At 36.6% G+C, this 26106-nt stretch overlaps 1 protein-coding gene and 1 long non-coding RNA gene across 13 annotated transcripts in view; one reads left to right on the forward strand and one right to left on the reverse strand.

Moving 5' to 3' along the window:
* Window positions 1–26106, reverse strand: part of RALYL (RALY RNA binding protein like) — a 708475-nt gene that overhangs the window by 543352 nt on the left and 139017 nt on the right. The gene's annotated exons all lie outside the window — the stretch shown is intronic.
* LOC140620184 (uncharacterized) lies at window positions 14978–25112 on the forward strand. Its single transcript, XR_012019939.1, has 4 exons — window positions 14978–15247; window positions 22695–22854; window positions 24204–24313; window positions 24405–25112. It is a non-coding gene; the product is annotated as an uncharacterized lncRNA (long non-coding RNA).

Raw genomic sequence — 26106 nt, forward strand, 5'->3', positions numbered from 1 at the left:
CCTTTAACCAAACTTACCAAGGAAAAGAAATGAGAGAAGGTGCAAAGAAATAAAATTAGAAGCGAAAGAGGAGATGTTACAGATACCACACAAATACAAAAGATCATCAGAGAATATTATGAACAATTATACACCAAAATTTCCTAGAAGAAACAGTAGAGTCCTGGAAACATACAACTTCATGAGGAAATGGAAAATCTGAACAGATCAATGAGGAGTAAAAGGACCAAGAATACAGAGAAAGAAGAAAAACTAGTCTGTTCAATAAATAATGATATATGAAAGAGAATGAAACTGGACCCCATCTTACACCATACAAAAATATCAACTCAAAGACTTTGATAGGCTCAGCTTAAACATAGGAACTGAAAATTGTAAAACTTCTAGAAGAAAACACAGGGAGGAAGCTATTTGGCATTTGTTTTGGCAATGGTTTTCTGGATTTGACACTAAAAGCAAAGGCAACAAAGGCAAAAATAAATAAGTGGGATTACATGAAATTAAAAACCTTCTAAACAGCAAAAAGCCATCAACAAATAAAAAGACAACCTATGGAGTAAGAGGATGTATTTGCAAATCACATATTCAATAAGTAGTTAATACCCAAATTTTACAAGGAACTCATACAACTCAAAGTAAACAAAACAAAACTGAACTAAAAAGCAACCTGATTAAAATATGGGCATAGGATCTAAATAGACATTTTTGTAAAAAAGACATACAAATGTCCAACAGGTACTTGAAAAGGTGCTCAACATCACTAATCATCAGGGAACTGCAAATCAAAACCTCAGTGAGGTATCACACCACATCTGTTAGGATGTCTACTATTAAAAAGACAGGAAATAACAAATACTGGTGACGATGTGGAAAAAAGGGAAGAACGCTTAAACGCTGCTGATGAGAATATGAACTGATAAAGCCACAATGTAGAACAGTATGGAAGTTCCTCAAGAAATTAGAAATAGCACTATCATAACATCCAACAATCCTATTTCTGGGTCTAGGTCCAAAGGATATGAAATCAGTATCTTCAAGAGATGTACACAGTCACCTGTTCATAGCAGCAGTATTCACAGTAGCCAAGGCATGGCAACAACCTAAGTGTCAGTTGACAAATGAGTTGATAAAGAAACTGTGATACATACATATATATATATGATATATATATATCATATATATATGAAAATGTGATATACATTTTCATACAGTGAAATATTATTCAACCTTAAAAAAAGAAATCTTGTATTTGCAACAACCTGGGTGAACCTGAAGGCTATTATGCTAAGTGAAATAAGCCAGACAAAGACAAATACTACATGGTATCACTTATATGTGAAATCTAAAATAGTAATAATAAGTTGAACTCATAGAAACAAAGAGTAGAATTGTGGTTGCCAGGAGCCAGGGGGATGGAGGAAATAAAGAGAGGTTGGTGAAAGGATGTAAGTGTTCAGTTGTGAGATGAATAAGATCTGAGGATCCACTGTATAACATGATGACCACAGCTGGTAACACTGGATTGTATCACTGAAATTTGCTAATGCAGAACTTGTCAATTTGCACAAAAATAATAATAAAGGAAAATATGTGAGGTGATGAATTTGTTAACTCAAAGGGTGAGGGGGAATCCTAACACAATGCATATATGTATATCAAATCACCACGTTGTATACTTTAAATATTATATATTTTTTTTCAATTATATCATAGTAATGCTAGAAAAAAATGGTAGTCCTGAAGAAAGGTGGAATATAAAAATTTTTATTTTAAAAAATATGTTAATTAACTCAGGCATGCAAATAAAGGCTTACACAAAAGCACTTTGTCATTAGTCACTTGCACATCTTCAAAAACTAACCTGAATATTTAATAACAAATGTATCTGTGCTTGACACTAAAGTCTCTTAAACAAAACAATTATTTCCCAATATAATAGCTTTCAAAGAGAAACAAAAACATTTTATTACACTATCAAATATGAATGTTTATATTTCATTTGAGAAGGTATCAAGAAAGAATCATTTACTCAGTGCTGTTAACCCAACTCAGAGGCACAACTCCTAGTTCCCTAACAAATGCTCATGAACCCAAGTTTTTAGGTGTTTTTTTCTAGGATAGAAAGTAAATGTCTAGTCTTTTCCCTTGCAACAAATCTCAGTGTGCACTATAACCAAAGAATAAATCACACTTTCTGAGTGATTCATTGATTAATTGAAATTTGCATTTCTACAAGTAGAAATTTGGTAAAACTACAAGCTACAGGGAAATGACAAACAGTGTCACAGCTAGAATCTATTTAAATGGAGGGACGGATTTTAGGAAACTGTACGTCATATGTCTGTGTTGAAAAAGGTATAAAAGGGGAACGCAGTGGAAATACTGCTGTGGTCTGTGGGAGATACAAAAGGTAATAAAAGACAATTTCTGTCCCATGGAGGCATAAAATCTAGCCGGAGATGAAATGTGTGCCCATATAATCAACACAGTATTCCAAATTACTCATTAGAGTAGTGATAACAGTAAAACAACGGAAGCCCTACAAAGGCCCAGAATTTGGTTTTTACATTCTCCAACAGCTACAAGATAGCTTGGCACATAACAGGTGCTCAATAAACACTTGTAGGATCAACAACAGTATGGGGGAGAACTGTACGTGTACATATTAATATGAATGTGACTGTAAAATTATTTGTAATTGGAAACTCTAACAGGCTGGAATGGCTTATCACAACATGACAGTGTGGGCACTTTCAAATCTCCAGGTCCCTTGGCAAAGTCTGGGGTTGGCCCAACACAGAGACCAGGAGAGTGGCATCTTATCCACCTTGGGTTTTCGTAAATTAGTTTGAAAGCTTTCCTGCTTAAAAGAGTTTACAATTCTTATGTGCAGCAGAAAAAGCATAAGTTTTGCAACCAGAGCTCAATGTTCAAATGCCAGCCTAGGCAATGTGTGAAAACGGCTTAATCTCTCCAGGCCGGTTTTATTCTCTGCAAAATAGAGATAATATCTAATCCACAGCATTATAAGGAGAAATAACTGAGCATCAAATGAGAGCAGATTACTTGTCATATAGTTTGCATTCAACAGCTATTAGTTCCCCTTCCATTTCACTAGTGCTTTTTAAAAGCAGCCTAATTCCACACTTAAACCTATTATCTAGTCTCTCAAAAACCTGCTAGTTTTGTGGCTGCGGGGAAATCTTTAAGGTCTCTGATCCTCAGTTTCCTCGTGTATAAAATGGGAATCAAATGGGATACCCACCCACAGGCATCACGAAAGTACCAAAGAGCCTTTCAAATATCCTAATTTTATTTGAACTGGCTGGGATTTTTGAAAATTTGTTTCTTCTCAGTATTTATCAGTTCTGTATCTCCCGTTGATTGGATATCGTTATTAATTTCTCATTCCTCATTCATTCTGGTGCAATTTATATAAATGAGGTGAATAGAATAAAAAAAGGGCAACTAGTTAAAGGGGCTCAGCCTTTTAGAAGTTCTCATCACTGAGGTGTCTGGGTAGCTAAGTCAGCTAAGCATCTGCCTTTGGCTCGGGTCATGATCCTTGCTCAGGGGGAGTCGGCTTCTCCTTCTCCCTCTGTCCCTCTCGCCTAGCTTCTGCATTCTCTCTCTCTCAAATAAATAAGATCTTTTTTAAAAAAGAAAAGAGGTTCTCATTACTGAAAAATATATCCAGGGAAAGAACCAGATAAAGTAAGAACATAGGGGATCTTTCTCCTGGACGTAGCACAAGAGGATTTGTATTGCAAGCTCCGGAATAACAAATTGATGGGAAAAGAAGACTTTCCAGTATCTCTACTAACAAAGTAAGAATTAATTTTAGGTATGTATGTATCTATGTATTTATGTACATATTTATGTATATTTTTATTTTTAAAGTTTCACGGTTTTATTTAAATTACATTAGTTAACATACAGTATAATATTAGTTTTGGGTGTAGAATTTAATGCTTCGTCACTTACATACAACACCCAGTGCTCATCACAAGTACCCTCCTTAATACCCATCATCCATTTATCCCTATCCCCTGCCTACCTCCCCTTCAGCAAACCCTCAATTTGTTCTCTATAGTTAAGAACCTGTTTTATGGGATCCCTGGGTGGCGCAGCGGTTTGGCGCCTGCTTTTGGCCCAGGGCGGGATCCTGGAGACCCGGGATCGAATCCCATGTCGGGCTCCCTGCATGGAGCCTGCTTCTCCCTCTGCCTATGTCTCTGCCTCTCTCTCTCTCACTGTGTGCCTATCATAAATAAATAAAAATTAAAAAAAAAAAGAACCTGTTTTATGGTTTAGGTCTCTTTTCGTTTTCCTTTATGTTCATTTGTCTTGTTTCTTAAATTCCACATATAAATGAAATCATATGGTATCTGTCTTTGTCTGAGGGACCTATAACACTTAGCATAATACTCTCTCACTCCACCATGTTGTTGCACATGGCAAGATTCCATTCTTTTTGATGGCTAGTAATATTCTAACGTGTGTGTACATGTATATGTATGTTTGTGTGTGTGTATATACATATACACACAACATCTCTCTCTTTTTTTAAATATTTTATTTATTTATTCATGAGAGACACAGAGAGAGAGAGAGGCAGAGACACAGGCAGAGGGAGAAGCAGGCTCCATGCAGGGAGCCCGATGTGGACCTCGATCCAGCATCCTGGGATCATGCCCTGAGCCAAAGGCAGATGCTCAACTGCTAAGCCACCCAGGTGTCCCGTACACAATACCTCTTTATCCATTCATCAGTCGATGGACATTTGGGCTCTTTTTCTATAATTTGGCTATTGTTAACAACAATGCTTTAAACATCAGGGTACATATATCTTGCAAATCAGTGATTCTTTAGGTAAATACTGACTAGTACAATTGCTGGATCATGAGGTGGCTCTATTTTTGACTTTTTGAGGAACCGCCACGCTATTTTTCAGAGTGGTTGCACCAGTTTGCATTCCCATCAACAGTGTAAGAGGCTTCCCCTTATTCCACATCCTCACCAACGCCAACTGTTTCCTGTGTTATTCATTTCAGCCATTCTAACATCTGTGAGGTGATAACTCAGTGTCATTATGATTTGATTTGATTTGTATTAAACTTCTTTTCATGTAACTATTAGCCATCTATATGTCTTCCTTGGAGAAATGTCTGTTCATGTCTTCTGCCCATTTTTAACTAGATTATTTGTTTATGTGTGTTGAGTTGTATAAGTTCTTTATAGATTTTGGATACGAACCCTTTATCAGATATGTCATTTGCAAATATCTTCTCCCTTTCTGAAGGTTGTCTTTTAGTTTTGTTGATTGTTTCCTTCACTGGACAGTAGCTTTGTATCTTGATGAAGTCCCAACAGTTTACTTTTGTTTTTTTTTCCCCTTGCCTCGGGAGACATATCTACTAAGAGGCTACTAGAGCTAATGTCAGAGGTTACTGCCTACATTCTCCTCTAGGATTCTTTTTCTTTTTCTTTTTTTTAATTGTATTTATTTATTCATGGGAGACACAGAAAGAGAGCGCGCGCAAGAGGCAGAGACACAGGCAGAGGGAGAAGCAGGCTCTATGCAGGGAGCCTGACGCGGGACTTGATCCCAGGTCTCCAGGATCACACCCTGGGCTGCAGGCGGCGTTAAACCGCTGCACCGCCAGGGCTGCCCTCTCCTCTAGGATTCTGATGATTTCCTGTATCACATTTTAGTTCTTTCATTCATTTTGAATTTACTTTTGTGTATAGTATAGAAAGTGGTCCATATTCTTTCTTTTGCATGTTGTCAGTTTTTTCAACACTATTTGTTGAAGAGATAGTCCTTTTTTCCATTGGGTATTCTATTCTGCTTTGTCAAATATTAGTTGACCATATGGTTGTGGGCCCATTTCTGAGTTTTCTATTCTGTTTCATTGATCTATGCATTTGTTTTTATGTCAGTACCATAACTGTCTTGATCACTACAGCTTTGTAATATATTCTGATGTCCAGAACTGTGATGCTTCTGGCTTTGCTTTTCTTTTTCATGATTGCTTTGGCTATTCAGAGTCTTTTATGGTTCCATACAAATTGTAGGATTGCTTGTTCTAGTTCTGAAAACAACAACAACAAAAAGCAAACAAAAAACCACTGGTGGTATTTTAACAGAGACTGTATTAAATGTATAGACTGCTTTGGGTAGTATAGATATTTTAACAATATTTGTTCTTCCAAGCCATGTGCCTGTAATATTTTTCCATTTCCTTGTGTGATCCTCAATTTCTTTCATTAAGTGTTTTATAGCTTTTGGAGTACAGATCTTTTACCTCCTTGGTTAGGTTTATTTCTAGGTATCTTATAGTTTTTGGTACGATTGTCAATGGGATTGATACCTTAATTTCTCTTTCTGCTGCTTCATTATTAGTATATACATATGAAACGGATTTCTGTGTTCGATTTTGTATCCTGAGAATTTACTGAATTTGTATATCAGTTCTAGTAATTCTTTGGTGGAGTCTTTCAGGTTTTCTACACAGAGTATCACGTCATCTGCAAATAGTGAAAGTTTGAGTTCTTCCTTGCTGATTTAGATACCATTTTTTTCTTTTTGTTGTCGGATTGTTGAGGCTAGGACTTTGAGTACTACACTGGTGAGAGTGGACATCTATCTCTATCTTATTCTTGACCATAGAGAAAAAGCTCTCAGGTTTTCCCCATTGAGGACAATATTATCAGTGAGTCTTTCATATATGGCCTTTATGTTATTATGTTCCCTATATCTCTACATTCTTGAGGGTTTTAATTAAGAATGGATGCTGTTCTTGTCAAATGCTTTCTCTGTGGCTATTGAGAGCATATGATTCTTATGCTTTCATTTATCAATGTGGTGTATCACACTGATAGATTTGTGAATATTAAAACACCCTTGCAACACAGAATAAATCCAACTCGAACAAGGAGGATTCTTTTAATGTGTAGTTCAATTCAATTTGCTAGTATTTTGTTGAGAAGTTTTGCATCCATGTTCTTCAGGGATACTGACCTGTTGTTCTCTTTCTTAGAGAAGTCTTTGGTTTTGGACTCAAGGTCATGCTGATTCAATTTCTTCTCTGATTATCAGTCTGTTCAGGTTATCTATTTCTTTATATTTCAGTTTTGGTAGTTTATATGTTGCTAGGAATTTATCCATATCCAACAAGTTGGGCAACTTGTTGGCATATAATTTTTCATAATATTCTAATTGTGTTGGTTAATTATTAATTGCTAGTTAACAATTATTAATTGTTAATTGCTATTGGTTGGTTGTGATCTCTCTCTCTTCTTTCATTCATGATTTTGTTTCTTTGGATCCTCTCTTTTTCCTTTTTGATAAGTCTGGCTAGGTAGGGGGTTATCAATTTTATTAATTCTTTCAAAGAGCCAGCTCGTGGTTTCATTATCTGTTCTACTGTTTTTTGTTGTTGTTTCTTTTGGTTTTTTTTTAAAAGATTTTATTTATTTATTCATGAGAGATATATATAGAGAGAAGCAGAGACACAGGCAGAGGGAGAAGCAGGCTCCATGCAGGGAGCCCGACATGGGATTCAATCCCCGGACTCCAGGACCACGTCCTGGGCCGAAGGCAGGTGCTAAACTGCTGAGCCACCCAGGGATCCCCTTTGTTGTTGTTTCTATATCATTTATTTCTTTTTAAAAGATTTTATTATTTATTTATTTTAGAGAGACAGAGTAGGGTGATGGGCAGAAGGGGAGGAAGAGAGGAGAAGGGAGAGGGACAAGCAGACTCTTCATCAAGTGCAGAGCCTAACTCAACCCTGACATCATGACTGGAGCTGAAACCAAGAGTCAGACACTTAACTAACTCAGCCACCTAGGCATCCCACTGTAACATTTATTTTTGCTCCAATCTTTATTATTTCCCTTATAGCGCTGGTTTTAGTTTTAGTTTTTTTCCTTTTCTAGCTCCTTTAGGTCTATAGTTAGGATGTGTATTTGAGATTTTTCTTGCTTCTTGAGGTGGGCCTGTATTGCTATATACTTTCCTCTTAAGACCACTTTTGCTGCATCTCAAAGGTTTTGGACCATTTTGTTCTCACTTTCATTTGTTTCCATGTATTTTTTAATTTCTTCTTTAACTTTCTGGTTGAACCATTCATTCTCTACTTAGATATTCTTTAGCCTTCATGTATTTGTGGTCTTTCAAAATTTCTTACGGTTGTCTTCAAGTGTTATAGTACTGTGGTCAGAAAATTTGCATGGTATGATCTTGATCTTTTTGCAGGTCAAGATCTTTTTGATCTTGTTGTTGTACTTGTTGAGGGCTGATTTGTGATGTAGTATGTGACCAGTTCTGGAGAATGTCCCATGTGCACTCAAAAAGAATGTATATTCTGCTACTTTAGGATGAAATGATCTGAATATACCTTTTAAGTCCACGTGGTGGAGTCATTCAAAGCCATGTTTCCTTGCTTATTTTCTGTTAAGATGATCTGTCCATTGCTGTAAGTGAGGTGTTAAAGTTCCCTACTGTTATTGTATTCTTATCAATGAGTTTTATTATGTTTATTACTAATTGTTTTATATATTTAGGTGCTCTCAAATTGGGGGGCATAAATATATACAATTGTTAGACCTTCTTGTTGGACAGACCACTTTAATATGATATAGTGCTCTTCTTCATCTCTTGTTACAGTCTTTGGTTTGAAATCTAGTTTGTCTGATACAAAAAATGCTACACTGGCTTTCTTTTGACATCCATTTGCACAGTAAATATTTTTCTATCTCTTCACTTTCAATCTACAGGAGTCTTTAGGTTTAAAATGAGACTCCTGTAGGCAGTATATATATATATATAGGTCTTGCTTCTTTATCCATTCTGACACCCTATGCCTTTTGCTTAGAGCATTTAGTCTAGTTACATTCAGAGTAATTATTGATAGATATGAATTGAGTGCCATTTTATTACTTGTTTTGTCATTGTTTCTGCAGACTTTCCCTGTTCCTTTCTAGTCTTTGTTGATTTTGGTCTTTCTTTCCCACTCAAATTAAGAATTAAATTTATAAGATATTAGTGGATAAAACTTTCTTAATTGGAGGCTCTCCAAATCAACAAGGTCAGGACAGCAACCTTCTCTGTTCTCCCTCTCTAATGCAGAGTAAGTCAGAGTAAGTCAGAATTGTACATATATACGCCCATACTAATTAACAACCATTGTATGCTGTGAAATTAACTTCTTTAGGTCTTCTTGCAAACTCTCACTCCCATCCCATTCAGTCTATATGGACTTAAATTATTTTTTTTCTTAAATTGAGAATATAATGAATGTATTTAAAATGCCAAAAGTTAATATGAATGTATAAGTACAATGCTTATTTCAAGATACCCTACAATATCAAATACTTATACACCTACTAATAAATTCAAGGAACAACCATACTATACCACTGGTAGACAGCAAAAAACAAACAAAAATTACTAATCTTAAGGATACTAACAAAGATAAATGAGAAGATATTGCTAAGAGAAGAATTTCAGACTAATAGAGAAAACAGTCCAAAGATGAAATGGACTATATTCAAGAGTAGCCCAGTGGCCACATTCCAGGGATATGTAGAAGTAAGTCCAGTATCCACTGGCCAGCAATGTAGTAGAAGGAAATTCAAGTCAGCCTTGAGAGGTGGAAAAATCCCTAGGATTCTTTAATGTTAAGTACAAATAATAGAGTCAACCACCTTGAAGGATGAATACCCAAATACAAAATTCACAATCAAAATAAATCACATTAAGAAAGAGCCTGAGGGGGGAAAAACATGTGAATGTAACAACACAGTATTATGATCACTTTTAGAAAAGGAATATGGGAAAAAATGTGAAAGAGCCTGAGGGGGGAAAAACATGTGAATGTAACAACACAGTATTATGATCACTTTTAGAAAAGGAATATGGGAAAATGAATTCAGATTTTAAATTTCCTCTTCGTTACTCTTCAGTTTAGGACATTCTGGACAATATATCTACTTAATCATATTCTAGGTGATAGAAGATTATTATTCAGTACTGCATGGTTTTAACTGGTTATCATAAATAAATACTTTACATTAACACAATATTGTATGATATTTGAAGTTTAAAGGAAGAGTAATGTAGACCAAGCAGAAGGGAATACATTTTCATTCTTTTTTGGATAGTTTGTTTTGCTATTAACAATATGATTTCAAAAAACCATGCCAGAACACAACCACCCCCTCCAACCCCCACCCTGACAAACCCTCTACCCATTATGAGGTGGTCTCAGATCCTTAGAGCCTCAGGTCATTTTCTACTCCAAAATAACTCTATTTTAGCACTGAACAAAAAGCTGAAAAAGCTCTTCTGAGCAGAGAAAATAAGTCTTCTATTGATCCTTCTCCTTCACATAGTGCTCCAAATCCTCCCTTCTAATTACAACATTTTAGTCCCCACAAAGCTCCTTGCCCCTAATTATTCTTCACCATTTTCCCACTAGAGAGTTTTATTTGTGTTTTGCTTATTTAGCAATATTGTCACAATAATAATGAAAGGGGCCACTTGTCATTGTGAATGGTGCAGCACACTGATTAATCTGCCTTTGTGAAGTTTACTAGGGCCCTGATTCTAAAGCACTGTACCCATGACATGCTTTTATTCACTTACCTACTTACTTACTTATTTATTGGCTTATTTATTTCAACTCTGGGAGAGCCCCAGGAAGACTGGTATAGTACTGAGTGAGCCAGAGAGCAATATAGAGATTTCAAAGGCACATTATAAAACCAAGAAAAATAAATGTAAAACTTGAATTCATAAGCAAATATTAGGAAACAACTTTTATCATTTTACAAAAAAGTCTTGCAAAACAGCACTCGACCACAACTGCTTCTGCAACAGTTTGGCCGTACAGCCAATGATTATTAAAGTTGGCATCTGGGGCCTGATTTATATTTTAGATCACTATGAAATGGTTGACTGGAGGAGATATTTGGGAGTGAGGGATATATGCGAGTAAATGAAGTTATAGGGCTAGCCAACTGTGGTGAACGCCATCACACACGGGGCTGCACAATGCCTTTTGAGAAACCTTTAGTGTTTAAATAAATTTTCAAAATATGACTTTCACCACTCCAATTCCGAAGCGCAAACTGACATTTCTAGATTCCTCTTACAGTTGGGAGGCAGGCAGGTGGTCTAGGCCCAAATGCAGAAATCAAGAGACACGTGGATCCAAAAAGAAATAATGTGAAAAGGAAGCTTCGACCTCTGTAGGGGGTTTGGGGGCTCTGCAGTGGTGTCTGGATACTCCTGGTGACAGCATCAGAGGTAACAATGACCTAAATGATTCAAGTTCTTGGCTCAGACCTAACCTCACTGGGATGGTAGGCACCCCTCCCACTTATTGCATAGTAGCCTCTGGGCGAATGGTCTTACGAAGCCAGTGCTGTGCTTCTAAGTTTATTTCCTAAATACTTAGCCTCAAGTCCAGTTTTCTCACCAATTTTCTCAAGCCCACCAATCCTGTGAGCTACCAAATTCCTTATAGCAAACACCTTTGCTACTTAGAGTCTACAACTGTTGACTGCAATGGAGAACAATGATATTGATTAGATATGGGACTGATATGAGATATGAGAGAAAATATCATGGCAGACTCCAGAATCTGAAGATAACTACACATGGTTGACCCGCTACCAAAGATGTCCACTCTTCTTTGGGAGGATGTTGCAGCAGAAGTTTTAGGGGACTTATGGTACCCCAAATTAAGTCAGATTCTGATGTGGTTGTGGATCTTAGCCATTCTACTTGTTCATTTTCTTAAACTGCAAAATGTGATGTTATTGTGAGAACTGGATATAATCTATGTAAGTGATTAGCACAGTTCTCAGCACAAGCTGTGCTTATACAGACAAGAAAGGGGCAACAGTTTGGTCTGAGTAAATAATTTGTGGACCTAACCCCAGACAGGAGCAGGTGGTAACTACTAAACAGAGTTCCTGGAATCCTAACCAAACAATGTGTGTTTTAGGCCCTGGTTCTGGTTCTATATGCAGTCTGAGAATATGATCAAACTTAGCTAAGAAGGCAAACCCAGGAGAAGTCAGGAAATACGGCCTCTGAGTGGTTGTTCCTTGGACTTAGGGATCCCTAGAGACTAATCTCAGACACAGTGATATCAAGGCATAAAGCAGCAAATCTAAACCAATGATGTTACCTTGCTCTTCCCTGCCCAGCCTATGCAGATTTGCCTGAAAAACTGGGCAGGATTTAACCTGAGGTGATGGCAACTTTAACCATAGGTAAGTGCACCAGAAATGTCATAACTCTTCACTTATCTTAATTCTCACACACACACACACACACACACACACACACACAGAGCAAACCTTTACCCATAACTTTCTGTCATTTACCTGGAGCCTGTAAACAAGTTTGTTCTCAATAAATATTTGTAGGATTGGATTAAATGTTTAAGTTGAATACCTCTGAGAAGCCGCTGGAACATGGTTTTTTGTTATTCTGAACTCCAGTAAAATACAGAAGGTCAATAAAGCAGCAATATAGTTCCTGGTGGTTTAACTGCCTGGCATTGTACAATGACTTGATCATTTGTACCCGGACAGTTCTGTACATTAAGTAGACAACTCATTGGGTAAAATACCCAGCTCTGTAAGTTATGCTCATGGCAATCTGGCTGCAAAATGAGCTGGGAAGAATGGATGTCAATGGGACATACAATGAGTTCTTGCAAGATGAACTGAAATGGAGCACCAGGAAACAAAAGATATAGGAAACAAATGCATGCAAGATAATTTCAAGTTCAGTCATAGCTTCAAAAAGCAAACTCGATACCTGGAAAAGCCACAGCCTTTGACAAGATGTCCTGGCACAAAGATATCAAATGGAGAGTTCTTTATTCAGAAGTACTTTTGGCAATAGAGACGAAGAAGCAACTCGGTAGACAATAATCCTCTGCAGAGAAGCTAAAGTTGTCAATTCCAGACAAAGCTAAGTAACACAAATGATTAAAGGACTAAAATATTCAGATACAGCTTATGCATACTTTTCTGCTCAGACAACAGCCAATAGAGATCTATGCCTTTGCCTTGACTAGGACTAAGGTGAACCCATAGGGAAAAAAGTAGTTTTGGAGAAAATAAGGAAGATGAGTTAGATCTAAATTAAACAGGAACAGATTCAACAAAGGATAAGATAATCTACCCTAGGGAGGATAGATGAGGGTGGCTGCTCTGAAGCCCAGAATCAAAGGTAAGGCAAGAATAGATGGAAAGTGAAGTTCCCAATGGTTAGAGGAGGAAGGACAAACCTTAAAGGTTAAAGACACTACTCACTTGATGGGGTAGCAGAGAATGGCAGAGTATAGGATCTGCACAAGAAAGAGGAAAAGATGGAAAACAAATGCATTAGGATAGCAAAGCAAAGAAGTCCAGAGCTTAGAGTTCTTAATAAATAACATCGAGGGGCTAAAAAATACTATGGTAGTAAACATGTTCATTTCATAAAAATAGTTCATAAGTGTCAGTTCCTTACTATTACAATTTCTATTTGTGTATACAGTCTTATCTATTCTGCTGTTTACTTTCAAGCTATGGACTATATTTTCAAGTTTCCAATACAATCAATATTTTGTCATCAAAATTCCAAGCCTGAGAAGAACGTTAGAAACTCTCATCTAGGGAATCCCTGGGTGGCTCAGAGGTTTAGTGCCTGCCTTTGGCCCAGGGTGTGATCCTGGAGTCCCAGGATCGAGTCCCACATCGGGCTCCTGGTATGAAGCCTGCTTCTCTCTCCTCCTGTGTCTTTGCCTCGCTCATTCTCTCTCTATGTCTATCATAAATAAATAAATCTTTAAAAAAAGAAAAAAAAAGAAACTCTCATTTATCAGGTGCCTGGGTGGCTCAATTGGTTAAGCGTCTCCCCTCTGCTCAGGTCATAATCCCAGGGTACTGGGATCAAGTCCCCCATCAGACTCCTACTACTCAGTGGGGAGTTTGCTTTTCCCTCTCCCTCTCCCTGTTCCCTCCTGCTCGTGTGCACTCTCTCTTTCTGTCTCTCATGCTTTCTCTCTCTCTCAAATAAATAAATAAAATCTTAAAAAAACTCTTATTTTTCTATTTCTCCTACAACAAGAATAACCATTCATGTAACCATTTATAATGACATGATACACAATAATAATTTATAATACAAAAATCCACATGAGTAACAAAATTTTGTTTTAAAAAGGCCAGCTTGGGGTGCCTAGGTAGCTCAGTGAGTTAAGTATCTGACTCTTGGTTTCTGCTCAGGTCACCATCTCCGCTTCCTGAGATTAAGTCCCAAGTGCCTCTGGGCAGGAAGTCTGCTTCTCTCCCATCCCTCTAACCCCTCCCCCTGCTCAGCTTCTCTCTCTCTCTCTTTCTCTGAAAGTAAATAAGTACATCTTTAAAAATGCATAAATAAATAAATAACATACAAAAGACCAGCTTGTCAGTTAATCATTGACACCATTGATTGAAACATCTCAGGTTGTAAAATCATCGGAATTTGGCAAATCCAGTCAGTTGCTGAGAGTCCATTTGTTTACATATTTATATATCATTTTAAAACTAAGCAATGTGGTATTTATTACTCAAACATTCACTGAATACTTGCGGAACCAGACACCTCACCAAGGTCTGTGGCTCCAAAGGAAGATAAAATAGAGCATTTGCCTTTAACAAACTCTAGTTCAGAGATAGAGATAAATGGAGATAGAGGTAGAGGTAGAAATAGAAATGCATAGAAGGTACAATGGTAGCCCCAAATAGTAAAAAATTAATTCAGGTTGGAAGGTTGAGAGAAGGCTTCACAGAGGAAAAGGCAAGCAGAAGCCGTAACAGGTAATTTGAAAAACTGCTGTTGTACGTAGTGCCTGAACATTTCCATGGCACGCATCATAATTATAATTATTAGGTTAATGCCTGTCAACCTCAGCAGCTTCGGCAAAGCTCCTCAAAACTGGGACTGGTCTTTCTGGTTCACTGGTTCACTGACAATTAGCACCACCCCTAGCACAGTGCCCGGATGTGTGTTGGTGGTCCATTTCTAGTAGTGGATAAGTGAATCGACGTGCTTCCATATTCTAGAACATGGCAGAAGGACCGACGGGAAGAAGTGAGATGAGAGGGAGATGCTGGAGGATGCTTGAAAAGGAGATTCCAGTCACACTCAAAAAAACAATATAGACTATGAATATGTTACCGTTTCAACCAAGTAAGTTCATTAATTGCTTACAGTAGACAGGAACAGACTCATGTATCCAAAAGATAATACTGAGTAAATATAAAGTGTGTATGGACTGGTCAGGAAGAGACTGAGGTAGACATCTGTTAGTAGAGAAATTATGATGGCATTTTATTTCACTTCTATGATGATGGTTTTCCAAAGTGTGTTTGTGACAAGAGGCTAATATTTCCAAAAGGATACAAGTTACCATTGATTTAATAGGCTCTAAGTGCATCGTCCTGAGTAATATTAAAACAGAAAGCTCTAGTTGGTGCCTCGCTCTACTCAGCCCAGTCTACCCCGCAAGCATATTCCCAAATAATCTGTCTCCCAAGTAATTTTAATAGAAATATAATGAGGCAAGTGGTATGCTGGTCAAGCTACAACTAGGTTGGTGCCAAAATTTTGCACATTCCCCACCTGAGCCACTTACTCATTTATGTCACTGCCTGGTTCCTGAAAGTATGCAAACATACTATCCTACTTTTAAAAAGTTAATCTTTTATTTTTTTAAAAGTAAGAAAACGAAAAATGTAAAATTTCAAAGTATACTTAGAGAATATTTCTTTTGGAGAACAGTATGGTTCTCCAACTTTTATGTAACAAAATGTTCTGTCTTGATTAGCTGTCAGAATCACAAGCTTTCCTTAATAGGTTAATTTGTATTATACTTAATCATGTACTCCTCTGTGAGGTCAGGGGTTGCAAGTGCTATAAAATACAAGCTGAAGAGAAAATAAATTCCACTTCAAAGTCCCCTCCCACTAATGCCTTTATATAAAAAAAAATGAAACTCCAGTTATGCAAGACCACATTCTTAATGATAAGTAATAACTTTAAGAAGTACTGGTCATTTTAATGTGAAATTAGATACACTGGTGATTTTTCTAAGCATGATCAATAAACCAGTTGCCATACCTGTGTAGGTTCTAAACAATGACGTTTAAGTTTTTCTATAAGTTGTTTTTGCTTTATTCTCAACTGCAAACAAAATATCAGATGGTGGTTAGCCATCTGTTTGTACGGAGTTCTTTTAGAGGGAGGGAATTAAGAAAAGAAAAATAAGTTATTCAAATCAGGGTAGAACTACTTCATTCACTTATCCCTTCAAATATTTCAATTATAAAATGTAAGACTGCTTGTTCCGTTTGGCCTTCCAGTTTTTCAATATTGTATTATTTAGGTGATTCTTTGCTGAGCTAGGTGGAAGGGGATCAATGTCAGGATTGATAAATGTATGTACTCTATTTGCTTTTCAAAGTGCAAGGAGGATGTATCCGATATTCTAAGTGAGCACAGCAAGGCTTATCTGCATTGCTGAAGGTCTGCAAAAGTCCCATAAATTGTAAGAAGCTGACAGAACTAATATTTCATACCACTGTGAATATAACTCGTTAATAGTATAAACCTACCGGCAGTAAATATCCTTCGTCCCTTTTTTTGAGAGGATTTTCCCATGAATTTTCATTAAGAAGTAACCTATAGAACGAAATCTTTAAAATACACTCCTCTGATAGAAATTATTCTTGAATGCCAAGACTCACAGCTCTGAATTTGTGATCCATTTTGAACGTAGAAGGACTTAATCCTTTACTTCTATGATGCCTGACAAATAATCAATGGCTAAGCATTTTATATCACTTTGCAGAGTTTCTATGCATTCGAGAGAGATCTGCACACTTCCACTGTGGCCCTGTTTCAGATTCCAAACAGCAGAAAAAGCTAAAGGCCTAACTGGGCTTTTGCCTGTCCACGTATTATGTATAGTGACTACAGACAGGATAAAACACCTGCTTCATCAGATTTTCCCACCCAGTTCATTTCTTTTTTCTGTAGCTTATTGATATACCAAAGAAAGCCAAAGCAAAGCACAACTTGACTAAACAAAATATTACCCAGGCACACAGAAGTGACATGAGATGAATCTGCATTACCCTGGCTAGCTGGATCCTGCTGTACCACATTTAAGAGTAACTGGCATATGAAGTCTAGGTCAAACATTTATCTGTTCAGTAAGCAATTACAGAAACCCTTGGCTTATCCATCATCATTTAGACATAAACACTTACTTCAGTGATTTCTTTAGATAATGGAAACTCACTCCTTTATTTATTTATTTTTTTTGAAACTCCTTTACATGCTAAAGCTTTCAGTTTGTTTAATTTTCAGTTTATGTAAAATGTAATAAATATTCTTCTGTTACCTGTGTTGACACCTTCACAGCAATTAATGTGTATTCACTTGGCTATTGTCACACTAAATGATTCTGGAAGACTATATATATATCATATATATGTACATTTTATATCAAAACATCAAAATATAAATATATTTTAAACAAGGTTCCTTGCCCTCGCTTACTGTCAAGGTATTGTTAACAGTTTTTGCTACTGTGAATTTAACTGGCTTGTGTCTGACTCTTCTCTTGTTGTCTTTCTATTATTTTCTAATGGTTTTCTGAGTAACAGTGTTGTTCCCCTGTAAGTAAATGATATCAACTTTGGTGTGTGTATATTTTGTGTGTTTACATTTCACTTAACTTGTTGGTTAAATATGGTTAACAATATTTTTGTCACCTGTATAATCAGGATGATAATAATAACATCTAATCTTTACTATGTGCCATGCCCTGTGTTAATTTAATGTGTTAATTTAATTAAGTCCTCATTACGACTGTGTGAAATATGACCCTATTATTGTCTCCCATATTCTACACATGGAAGAGAAAACTGAGGGAAGAGATACTAAGTGAACTTTCCAGGTTCCCACAGCAGTTAACATTAAGAGAAACTCAACAACCCAAGGCTGACTCCAAAAACTCTACTTCCAACAACTTTCAAACGATGAATATTTATTCTTATGCTATAGTGATGTGAAAAGTGACTTAAAATACAGCAAAGTATATCTAAACAACAGTGTTCTTTACAACTGGTTTCCATGTCTACCAACTTCATTCATGTCTCGAACAATTATCTCAATTTTAGAGTCAAGGAAACTGATTCAACGAGCTAGAATTTGAACACAGAATTTCTACATGTTAACCTGCATGTTTAACCAAAAGGAAGGTTATTGTGATTCTGTAATACTAAAGACCATGCCAGATAAATATATTTGAAGAAATGGTAATGTTCCATCTAGAAAAAACAAGGCTTAGCAGTGACATGATACCTGTCTTATAAAGTAAAGGAGTGACTTCATGGAGAAGCACTTGCATCAGGACTTCCTGCAAGCAGGACTAGAAAAGCCAAAAGTAGATTTCAGCTAACTCCAAGTTTCCTTGTCATTTCCCTGTGCTGACGGAGAAATTGTTTTCTCGTCTATCTAGGTGACAGTCTTTTGGTAGTTCACATTTATGCAGTAGACAAAGCTGCAATTTTGTTCACATGGGCAAATGGGAAATCACAAGCCTCTGGATGGAGACTGACCCCAATTCTGCTTTAGCCATAGGTTCATCTCACCTTCAATCATGTCTGACTCACCCTGGTTTTGGGTATTTAGCTTCTGAGGATGTCTCTGAATTATTTGTGAGCTCATCTACATTTTTATAAAAGAGGTTTCTTCTACACTATTTCGAATTTTGAGACCCTTGTTTGCGAAAAGATTTGGGGATTACCATTTTTGACATATTTCCGGAAGCATCAAAGTGAAATTCCTCGTAAAACACTCACCTTCTTTAAAAGCATAAGGTGTTATCATTATTAGGCCTATTAAATGATAGTCTAAATTATTATTACTGGAAGTTTTCCTGAAGATATGGATGATTAGTGGCCAGACAATGTGTTAGTTGGCATTGGACCTCTTTTTTTTTTTTTCATGGACATATTATATAGCATCCTTATAAAACAGATCAAATAGGGCTGGCTGATTTGGAAGGTTGGCAGCAGTTGTACTACCTCAGCCAGAGGAGCTCAACACTGAGTTTCATCTCCACTCAAACTTTGCAATTTTGTGCTTGTTTTAATAGAAGTCTTCATGTAGAATGTTCCCTCAGTGAATGAATTAATACTGAAAATGGTAATAATCAGTTCAAGGTGGGGTTTTTCATTCCAGTACCACAATTTCTGGCTGTTAACATTGCTAAAAAAAATACTTCTTGATTAATTGATCTTAACATCTTTAGTTTTCTTTGGATAACTCTTGTTCTAGAGCTTCCATGTTCCTAGTACAGTTAGATTAGTTTTTTCTATCACTTATTAAAAATAGTACTATGTATTAAAGCACAAGCATTTGCACTATGGTCCCACTTTGTGACTAATATTCATCCCTCAGTAACTCCTCTCATCAATAAAACGAGAATAGTGCATAAACTTCCTATTTCGCAAGATTATCGCAAAGATTAGCACTGAAAAATATTCTTTAAAGGTTTCTAAAAGTTGGAGGAATGTTACTAATATAAAGATATTAGAGGTATCTTTTACTTTCTAAAAATAAATTATATTGAAAAGAGCAACAAAGACCAGTATTTCATAGGAAAACATTTTAAAGAACCTGCAATTTCTTGGTGTACTAATTTACTATTTTAGCCAACTCAGTTTCATTTTTTTCTTTGAGCTGATTTGAGGTATAATAATTATCCAATGGAGAGTATATATTATGTTACCTGGCATGATGCTGGAATTTATTAAGCAACCTGTGAATGCTAGGCTTTGTTATCTTCCCCTAGAGGAAAGTTGATAAAACTTAGAACGACCAAAGAGAAAATGCCATGTGCTTACATGGGGAGTTGAGAATCTTTTACCAGTTTTTACAAGGTGTATCACATTCCTATTTACAAAAGTAAGGAAACTGTCATTTTGATGAAGTACAACTCACAACTCATTAGTGTTGAACACAGAAGAAATATTCCACATCAAAAAAGACTGCTAAAATATTCACAATTACCAGCTGCTCAGAAACCATTTTATATGGATAAAAAACATGTCACATTTAATTTATCAGATGCTTTCTACTGTCATACTTTTCTTTCGTTCAATGTACTGAAAAGTTATAAAAACAACTTCAGTCTTCACTGTAGCCATGTATAGACATTAAGAATAACACAAATCCATTATCTACCACAGTATAATTGTATCTACATGGATGAATAATCTCCTGCAGCTTCTTTGCACTCAATTCTGAATTAACTATTCCTTTAAAAATACTTGAATACACAACATTCAGTATCTCTATTAGAAAACTACCATTTCAATATGAAGGAAAAAAAATCACATTCATTCCTGAAGCTATATTCTTTGAATGAGCTGGCATTATTAGCCTCATTTCTATAGTGACTACAATGGGAAATATCATCACAGAAATAATGCCATATTAATTTTCTAACAACACTGAAACGAATCAAATATGCACTCAAACACTGAAAATAAAATAGTAATCGTCTCGCTTTCCACTGTGTGTAATCTGTGATGTAGACTTCAAGTAAAAATGTAATAATTGAATTAACCCTTTGCAATGATTATCAGACACCAGACACAGCCAATCGCTAACTCTGCTTTGAAAAGCCCACCAACAAGCCTATCAAAACAGCCATTGATATAGACACAGATGTGTGCAAACACACACAAACACGCCCAGCATCAATATCACCAGAATTTTAAGAAATGAGCAAACAATAATCCATGTGTAGGTTTTAGTTTTTTATTTAATCCATTGCAAATTTAGTGTTGTTCAAATGAATCTACAGAGGGCTCTTCTCTCTTGAGCTCAGGTAAGTAAGTGTGCAGTGTAATTTCTGCTTCTGCTCCACTGCACCACACATGGTTCAACCATGGACCTCATGAAAGGGTGGCCCTCACTTACAGCTTAAGTGTCAGTTACAGTTATGGCTGTTGCTCTTTTGAAACTATCAGCACAAGCTGTTTAAAACCATTAAAAAAAGAAATAAACTTGTTCATTGTGTCATCTAAAGGAACACACAAAAATTTCCCGGTAATTACTGACTCGTCTTGCCATATTTTAAAATGATTACCTCGCCACTTAGCTTTTATATACTTTAAAATGATCCTATCCTGTCCCTAAAGCATGTGGAAAATGGAAATGAGGTCCTTCCCCAATATGAAATAAAATATTAATATCTATCCTTCCAATAAATGTATGCATGCTTTGTTGCAAAAAAAAAAAAAAAAGATTTTTTTCAATGCCAGACTGTAAGTGAAAAAAAGGGAAGAAATTCAAAGAAAGATAAAGAAGGAAAGAAAAATAAAATAAACCTGAAATGTAACTAGAGACAAAACATGTATCTTGCGATTTTGCACATTTTCTAGACATGAACCACCATTATTAGCTCCAACGAGTACAGCGGTCATCACAGGTGAAAAACATTCAATCGCAGTGTCTTTAATATTTAAAAAAAATCTGCTACTGAGGAAAAGTATAATTATTTTTTGAACTAAAGACTGACAGAAAACCGCTGTCTATGCAGAAAAGTAACTATAACATAAAGAGTAGTGTAACCAAACATCTAAAAATACAGAAGGTCTTACAGGATGGTTTTACACTTCCACTTAAAGTGCACAAATATGATCTGCCAGACGATTAGGGTTATTAGTCTTAGTGTTTTTATTCATGTACAAGGATATCCCACTAGAAGGCTAAACTTCATGTTTAGTTTTCTCTCTGGGAAGACAGGAGCTGCACAGGTTTACATAATTATCTCTGGAAGAGCTAATCACTCTACTGGATGTTACTTGGGGCTCTATCTCAGTTTTTACTAAAACCCCCAAAAGCAGTGAACAGGGCATGTACTCCCACATTCCAAAGTGCAATGCTCGATCCGCAGTAGGGTGGGTGAAGTATGTGACAAAAGTGGGTCTTGTGACACTCAGACCAATGCTCCTTTCCTGAATATAGGTTAAAGAAGGTTAGAAAAGATTTATGTCAAGGCAAGTAGGTGGCTCAGTTGGTTGAACATCTGACTCTTGATTTTGGCTTGGGATCGAGCCCTGCATGGGGCTCCAAGCTGAGTGTAGAGCTTGCTTAAGATTCTGTCTCGCCCTCTGCCCCTTCCCTCACTCTCTCTCTCTCTCTCTGAAAGAAATTTAAAAAAGAAGAAGAAGGAAAGGAAAGGAAAGGAAAGGAAAGGAAAGGAAAGGAAAGGAAAGGAAAGGAAAGGAAAGGAAAGGAAAGGAAAGGAAAGGAAAGGAAAGAAAGGAAAGGAAATGGAAGGGAGAAGAGAAAGAAGAGGGGAAGAGGAAGAAGAGGAGGAGGAGGAGGAGGAGGAGGAGGAGGAGGAGGAGGAGGTGGTGGTGGTGGTGGTACAGAGAGAGACAAGCAGAAAATGAGCTGACCTTGTCTCCTTTCTCTACTATTGGCATCCAGTCAAAAATAGGCCTGAGTCGGATCAGAGGAAAGAGTTTAACTTAGGAGACATTTTGAATTTTGACTGTAATGCAAATGGACTAGTGAATGCACTAATAGAACAAAATGTCAAACATTTCAGAATTTATTCTTCATAATGCCGAAAATGTCAAGGTCAAGAAAGACAAGACCTGAGGAAATGTTCCAGATTAAGATAAAATGGAGATATGACAACTAAATACAACACGTGATCCTGGATTGGATGGTAGATTTGGGTAAAAAGAATATAAGGCACATTAAAGGTAAGGTTGATGAAATTTTTATGCAGACTGTGGATTAGATAATAACTGTTGTATCAATGTTAAACTTATTGATTTTATAGTTATACAATTATTTTATTATTATATAAATTGTATAAAGTTGATCCTTGAACAATGTGGGGCTTAGGGGTGCCAACCTCCCACATAGTTAAAAATCAATGTATAAGTATTAACATCCTCAAAACCTTACCTTCCATGGGGTTGGCCAGAAGCATTACTGATAACATAAAGTGTAGATTACACACATTTTGTATGTTATATGTATTATATGAATATAGTATACAATAAAGCTATAGAAATGTTATTAAGAAAATCATAAGGAACCGAATAAATTTACAGTACTATACTGTAAAAAATCTGCAGATCAGTGGATTCACACAATTCAAATTCATGTTATTCATGGGTTAACTGTATATAATTCAATTTAGTACTAAACACTAAATTTTTATTTATTTATTTATTTTTTTAAACACTAAATTTTTAAATTAAAAGTTGATATATTATTATTTATAAATTTCTAATTATGGGGCCACCTAGGTGGTTCAGTCGATGAAGTGTCCAACTCTTGATTTCAGCTCAAGTCACGGTCTTAGAGTCATGAGACCAAGCCCAGTGATGGGCTCCATGCTCAGGAGGGAGTTGGCTTGGGAGTCTGTCTCTCCTTTTCCCTCTGTCCCTCCCCACCATGCTCATGCTCTCTCTCAAGCGTGTGCTCTCTCTCTCTCTCAAACAAAAAATAACTAAATCTTTTAAAAAATTCTAATTATGTATGAGAAAGTGTCCTTGTTCTTATGAAAAATACACCGAAGCATTTATATGTAAAGGAACATGATGTTTGCAATTTACTCCCAATTTACTGTTAAATTATATTATGTCAAGAACTTTAATATTAATATATGTGTATGGAGAGAGAAAATGATAAAGCAAATGAGACAAAATGTATACTAATGGTGATTCTAGGTAAAGGCCATGTAGTTCTTTGTATGAGTTTCGCATCTTTTAAGTGCAATCTATATCAAAATAGAAAGTTATAAGGAAGAGAGAAATGAGTACTATTTTTTCTTTCCTTTGTCTTCAAGTCTGCTGCCAAAGAGGATCAAGGTCAGAAGCAAAGATTCTCTATGTTAGGTTATGTGTCTCTAAATAGATTGATTAAGGAGAGATTAACTTTCCTTAGGAAAGAACTGTCACCCTAAGATTTGTCTCTAAGGAAGGAGGTGCAAAGGTAAGTGTTTCTGGAGAAAGAAAGATGATCAAGTTGGGTTTGGGATATGGACCTGTATCCTTCCTCTCTCCTCACTCTATTTCTCCCTCTTTCCTCCATATCTCAGTAAGTTCAGTCAGTCATAAGGAAATACCAGAGACTGGGTTGTATAAGCAACAGAAACTTATTTTCTCACAGTTCCAGAGGCTGGAAGCCTAAGATTAAGGTGTCATTAAGGTAGGTTTCATTCTGAGTTCTCTTCTCTTGGTTTGTAGTTGATTCCCATCCCACTGTGTGCTCACACACTCTCTTCTTTGTCTATGTGCAGAGAAAGTGACAGCAAGAAAGCCCTCTTGTGTCTCTTCCCGTAAGGGCACAAATCCCATCAGGAAGCTCTACTGTCAAGACCTCATCTATCCCACATTACCTCCCAAAGACTCCAATTCTGAATACCATTGAATGAGGTGGTTAGGGCTTTAACATACAAATTCCAAGGAAACGAAACCATTCAGTCCATAATACCCAACAACAGTCTATTCTTGGTTTCCTTAAAACAACAAAAACTCATTCCCCAGTGGAATGGGAAACTTTGAAAGGAGTTAGGAAGTCAAACTGGGTAGAGGAAATTACAAATAACACACATAAGAAGTCCAGCTTTACTTATAGCCAGAAAATGATTAAAAATCAAACCAAACCAATTACAATAACAAAAAACCAAGATATTCTGAGGATTTTAACCTAGAGAAGGATGTTGTTATAATGCTTTATAAGTGGGTATAATATTTTTTTAAAGACTTATTTATTTGACAGAGATAGAGAGCAGGCACGCATGTATGCATATGTGGTGGGGGTAGGGGACAGACAGAGAAACTTAAGCAGAATCTGCACTGAATGTGGAGCCTGAAGTGGGGCTTGATCTCCTGACACTTAGATCATGACCTGAGCCAAAACCAAGAGTCAGACACTCAATCAATTGTGCTACCCAGGCAGCCCTAAGTGGGTAAACAAACTCAGTAAAACGTCCAATGAACATCTATTTAGGAAATGTTTCTTTTTTTAAGATTTATTTATTTTTGAGAGAGAGAGAGCACATGCAGGTGCACTGGTGGGGGGATAGGCAGAGGGAAAGAATCTCAAACAGACTCCCCATTGAGCACAGAGCACAATGTGGGCTCAGTGTCATGACCCTGAGATTATGACCTGAGACAAAATCAAGAGTTGGCCACTCAAACAACTGAACCACTCAGCCACCCCCCCAATGCTACTTTCTAATGACTCCTCTAAGACAAACACGTCAACATTAAACTAAACAAAGTGACTTATAGTCTAGGGTTATGTGTGTGTGTGTGTGTGTGTGTGTGTGTGTGTGTTTCTCTTAAATCAGTTAAATATTGAGAAATATCCTTCTAAATGTTAAACATTATTCTGGAACAGCACATTTGGAACCCACTCATTTTGATCTTTAATATTCATTAATTATTTCTTGGGCAAATGTTCACCAAGAATCTATTGTTTGCCACACTGTTTCTGGTGTGGAGAAATACCAGTAAAGGAAATAAACAAGCTCAGTTTTCCTGAGGTTTATATTCTAGATGAGAGAAGCAAAACAAAAGATGGGAGAAGTATAGATGCAGAGGAAAAATTATAGAAAAATAAAGGGGGGATCCCTGGGTGGCGCAGCGGTTTGGCGCCTGCCTTTGGCCCAGGGCGCGATCCTGGAGATCCGGGATCGAATCCCACATCAGGCTCCCGGTGCATGGAGCCTGCTTCTCTCTCTGCCTCTCTCTCTCGCTCTCTCTCTGTGACTATCATAAATGAATAAAAAATTAAAAAAAAAAAAGAAAAATAAAGGAATTCCTTAACATAATAGTTCTAGGTCTGAGCTATGCTATATAATACCACTAGCTAGCTATGTGTGGCTCCTGAACACTTGAAATATGGCTAATGTGTCTGAGAAACTTAATTTTCAATTTCATTTTATTTTAACAATTTCAAATTTACATAGTGGCATGTGGCTAGTGGCTACCATA

This window comes from Canis lupus, chromosome 28, assembly GCF_048164855.1.
Source record: "Canis lupus baileyi chromosome 28, mCanLup2.hap1, whole genome shotgun sequence".
Lineage (NCBI taxonomy): Eukaryota > Metazoa > Chordata > Mammalia > Carnivora > Canidae > Canis > Canis lupus.